The following is a 5,747-nucleotide window of genomic DNA, read 5'->3' as shown; positions in this document are numbered from 1 at the left end:
TCTAACTTCAAAAATCATGCAAAACACTTCTAACTCCTTCAGATATGTTTCTCTGTGTTGCAAAATAGCTTTTATTCATGCACAGACTGCAAATTTAAAGTTGGACATAGATTCAGCTTGCATTGCCTGAACCAACTTTGTTCTGCGCTGAAACGCTGTTTTCTGACATTTCAGGGTCTAACTTCAAAAATCATGCAAAACACTTCTAACACCTTCAGACATGTTTCTCTGTGTTGCAAAATAGCTTTTATTCATGCACAGACTGCAAATTTAAAGTTGGACAGAGATTCAGCTTGCATTGCCTGAACCAACTTTGTTCTGCACTGAAACGCTGTTTTCTGACATTTCAGGGTCTAACTTCAAAAATCATGCAAAACACTTCTAACACCTTCAGACATGTTTCTCTGTGTTGCAAAATAGCTTTTATTCATGCAGAGACTGCAAATTTAAAGTTGGACAGAGATTCAGCTTGCATTGCCTGAACCAACTTTGTTCTGCGCTGAAACGCTGTTTTCTGACATTTCAGGGTCTAACTTCAAAAATCATGCAAAACACTTCTAACACCTTCAGATATGTTTCTCTGTGTTGCAAAATAGCTTTTATTCATGCACAGACTGCAAATTTAAAGTTGGACAGAGATTCAGCTTGCATTGCCTGAACCAACTTTGTTCTGCGCTGAAACGCTGTTTTCTGACATTTCAGGGTCTAACTTCAAAAATCATGCAAAACACTTCTAACACCTTCAGATATGTTTCTCTGTGTTGCAAAATAGCTTTTATTCATGCACAGACTGCAAATTTAAAGTTGGACAGAGATTCAGCTTGCATTGCCTGAACCAACTTTGTTCTGCGCTGAAACGCTGTTTTCTGACATTTCAGGGTCTAACTTCAAAAATCATGCAAAACACTTCTAACACCTTCAGATATGTTTCTCTGTGTTGCAAAATAGGTTTTATTCATGCACAGATTGCAAATTTAAAGTTGGACAGAGATTCAGCTTGCATTGCCTGAACCAACTTTGTTCTGCGCTGAAACGCTGTTTTCTGACATTTCAGGGTCTAACTTCAAAAATCATGCAAAACACTTCTAACACCTTCAGATATGTTTCTCTGTGTTGCAAAATAGGTTTTATTCATGCACAGACTGCAAAGTTAAAGTGGGACAGAGATTCAGCTTGCATTGCCTGAACTAACTTTGTTCTGCGCTGAAACGCTGTTTTCTGACATTTCAGGGTCTAACTTCAAAAATCATGCAAAACACTTCTAACACCTTCAGATATGTTTCTCTGAGTTGCAAAATAGGTTTTATTCATGCAGAGACTGCAAATTTAAAGTTGGACAGAGATTCAGCTTGCATTGCCTGAACCAACTTTGTTCTGCGCTGAAACGCTGTTTTCTGACATTTCAGGGTCTAACTTCAAAAATCATGCAAAACACTTCTAACACCTTCAGATATGTTTCTCTGTGTTGCAAAATAGCTTTTATTCATGCACAGACTGCAAAGTTAAAGTGGGACAGAGATTCAGCTTGCATTGCCTGAACTAACTTTGTTCTGCGCTGAAACGCTGTTTTCTGACATTTCAGGGTCTAACTTCAAAAATCATGCAAAACACTTCTAACACCTTCAGATATGTTTCTCTGTGTTGCAAAATAGGTTTTATTCATGCACAGACTGCAAAGTTAAAGCGGGACAGAGATTCAGCTTGCATTGCCTGAACCAACTTTGTTCTGCGCTGAAACGCTGTTTTCTGACATTTCAGGGTCTAACTTCAAAAATCATGCAAAACACTTCTAACACCTTCAGATATGTTTCTCTGTGTTGCAAAATAGCTTTTTTTCATGCACAGATTGCAAATTTAAAGTTGGACAGAGATTCAGCTTGCATTGCCTGAACCAACTTTGTTCTGCGCTGAAACGCTGTTTTCTGACATTTCAGGATCTAACTTCAAAAATCATGCAAAACACTTCTAACACCTTCAGATATGTTTCTCTGTGTTGCAAAATAGCTTTTATTCATGCACAGACTGCAAATTTAAAGTTGGACAGAGATTCAGCTTGCATTGCCTGAACCAACTTTGTTCTGCGCTGAAACGCTGTTTTCTGACATTTCAGGGTCTAACTTCAAAAATCATGCAAAACACTTCTAACACCTTCAGATATGTTTCTCTGTGTTGCAAAATAGCTTTTATTCATGCACAGACTGCAAATTTAAAGTTGGACAGAGATTCAGCTTGCATTGCCTGAACCAACTTTGTTCTGCGCTGAAACGCTGTTTTCTGACATTTCAGGGTCTAACTTCAAAAATCATGCAAAACACTTCTAACACCTTCAGATATGTTTCTCTGTGTTGCAAAATAGCTTTTATTCATGCACAGACTGCAAATTTAAAGTTGGACAGAGATTCAGCTTGCATTGCCTGAACCAACTTTGTTCTGCGCTGAAACGCTGTTTTCTGACATTTCAGGGTCTAACTTCAAAAATCATGCAAAACACTTCTAACACCTTCAGATATGTTTCTCTGTGTTGCAAAATAGCTTTTATTCATGCACAGACTGCAAATTTAAAGTTGGACAGAGATTCAGCTTGCATTGCCTGAACCAACTTTGTTCTGCGCTGAAACGCTGTTTTCTGACATTTCAGGGTCTAACTTCAAAAATCATGCAAAACACTTCTAACACCTTCAGATATGTTTCTCTGTGTTGCAAAATAGGTTTTATTCATGCACAGATTGCAAATTTAAAGTTGGACAGAGATTCAGCTTGCATTGCCTGAACCAACTTTGTTCTGCGCTGAAACGCTGTTTTCTGACATTTCAGGGTCTAACTTCAAAAATCATGCAAAACACTTCTAACACCTTCAGATATGTTTCTCTGTGTTGCAAAATAGCTTTTTTTCATGCACAGATTGCAAATTTAAAGTTGGACAGAGATTCAGCTTGCATTGCCTGAACCAACTTTGTTCTGCGCTGAAACGCTGTTTTCTGACATTTCAGGATCTAACTTCAAAAATCATGCAAAACACTTCTAACACCTTCAGATATGTTTCTCTGTGTTGCAAAATAGCTTTTATTCATGCACAGACTGCAAATTTAAAGTTGGACAGAGATTCAGCTTGCATTGCCTGAACCAACTTTGTTCTGCGCTGAAACGCTGTTTTCTGACATTTCAGGGTCTAACTTCAAAAATCATGCAAAACACTTCTAACACCTTCAGATATGTTTCTCTGTGTTGCAAAATAGCTTTTATTCATGCACAGACTGCAAATTTAAAGTTGGACAGAGATTCAGCTTGCATTGCCTGAACCAACTTTGTTCTGCGCTGAAACGCTGTTTTCTGACATTTCAGGGTCTAACTTCAAAAATCATGCAAAACACTTCTAACACCTTCAGATATGTTTCTCTGTGTTGCAAAATAGGTTTTATTCATGCACAGATTGCAAATTTAAAGTTGGACAGAGATTCAGCTTGCATTGCCTGAACCAACTTTGTTCTGCGCTGAAACGCTGTTTTCTGACATTTCAGGGTCTAACTTCAAAAATCATGCAAAACACTTCTAACACCTTCAGATATGTTTCTCTGTGTTGCAAAATAGGTTTTATTCATGCACAGACTGCAAAGTTAAAGTGGGACAAAGATTCAGCTTGCATTGCCTGAACCAACTTTGTTCTGCGCTGAAACGCTGTTTTCTGACATTTCAGGGTCTAACTTCAAAAATCATGCAAAACACTTCTAACACCTTCAGATATGTTTCTCTGTGTTGCAAAATAGGTTTTATTCATGCACAGACTGCAAATTTAAAGTTGGACAGAGATTCAGCTTGCATTGCCTGAACCAACTTTGTTCTGCGCTGAAACGCTGTTTTCTGACATTTCAGGGTCTAACTTCAAAAATCATGCAAAACACTTCTAACACCTTCAGATATGTTTCTCTGTGTTGCAAAATAGCTTTTATTCATGCACAGATTGCAAATTTAAAGTTGGACAGAGATTCAGCTTGCATTGCCTGAACCAACTTTGTTCTGCGCTGAAACGCTGTTTTCTGACATTTCAGGGTCTAACTTCAAAAATCATGCAAAACACTTCTAAGACCTTCAGATATGTTTCTCTGTGTTGCAAAATAGCTTTTATTCATGCACAGACTGCAAATTTAAAGTTGGACAGAGATTCAGCTTGCATTGCCTGAACCAACTTTGTTCTGCGCTGAAACGCTGTTTTCTGACATTTCAGGGTCTAACTTCAAAAATCATGCAAAACACTTCTAACACCTTCAGATATGTTTCTCTGTGTTGCAAAATAGCTTTTATTCATGCACAGACTGCAAATTTAAAGTTGGACAGAGATTCAGCTTGCATTGCCTGAACCAACTTTGTTCTGCGCTGAAACGCTGTTTTCTGACATTTCAGGGTCTAACTTCAAAAATCATGCAAAACACTTCTAACACCTTCAGATATGTTTCTCTGTGTTGCAAAATAGGTTTTATTCATGCACAGATTGCAAATTTAAAGTTGGACAGAGATTCAGCTTGCATTGCCTGAACCAACTTTGTTCTGCGCTGAAACGCTGTTTTCTGACATTTCAGGGTCTAACTTCAAAAATCATGCAAAACACTTCTAACACCTTCAGATATGTTTCTCTGTGTTGCAAAATAGGTTTTATTCATGCACAGACTGCAAAGTTAAAGTGGGACAAAGATTCAGCTTGCATTGCCTGAACCAACTTTGTTTTCTGACATTTCAGGGTCTAACTTCAAAAATCATGCAAAACACTTCTAACACCTTCAGATATGTTTCTCTGTGTTGCAAAATAGCTTTTATTCATGCACAGATTGCAAATTTAAAGTTGGACAGAGATTCAGCTTGCATTGCCTGAACCAACTTTGTTCTGCGCTGAAACGCTGTTTTCTGACATTTCAGGGTCTAACTTCAAAAATCATGCAAAACACTTCTAAGACCTTCAGATATGTTTCTCTGTGTTGCAAAATAGCTTTTATTCATGCACAGACTGCAAATTTAAAGTTGGACAGAGATTCAGCTTGCATTGCCTGAACCAACTTTGTTCTGCGCTGAAACGCTGTTTTCTGACATTTCAGGGTCTAACTTCAAAAATCATGCAAAACACTTCTAACACCTTCAGATATGTTTCTCTGTGTTGCAAAATAGGTTTTATTCATGCACAGATTGCAAATTTAAAGTTGGACAGAGATTCAGCTTGCATTGCCTGAACCAACTTTGTTCTGCGCTGAAACGCTGTTTTCTGACATTTCAGGGTCTAACTTCAAAAATCATGCAAAACACTTCTAACACCTTCAGATATGTTTCTCTGTGTTGCAAAATAGGTTTTATTCATGCACAGACTGCAAAGTTAAAGTGGGACAAAGATTCAGCTTGCATTGCCTGAACCAACTTTGTTCTGCGCTGAAACGCTGTTTTCTGACATTTCAGGGTCTAACTTCAAAAATCATGCAAAACACTTCTAACACCTTCAGATATGTTTCTCTGTGTTGCAAAATAGCTTTTATTCATGCACAGATTGCAAATTTAAAGTTGGACAGAGATTCAGCTTGCATTGCCTGAACCAACTTTGTTCTGCGCTGAAACGCTGTTTTCTGACATTTCAGGGTCTAACTTCAAAAATCATGCAAAACACTTCTAACACCTTCAGATATGTTTCTCTGTGTTGCAAAATAGCTTTTATTCATGCACAGACTGCAAATTTAAAGTTGGACAGAGATTCAGCTTGCATTGCCTGAACC

This window comes from Garra rufa, unplaced genomic scaffold (genome assembly GCF_049309525.1).
Source record: "Garra rufa unplaced genomic scaffold, GarRuf1.0 hap1_unplaced_016, whole genome shotgun sequence".
Taxonomy (NCBI): domain Eukaryota; kingdom Metazoa; phylum Chordata; class Actinopteri; order Cypriniformes; family Cyprinidae; genus Garra; species Garra rufa.
Note: the sequence above shows the minus strand (reverse complement) of the source record.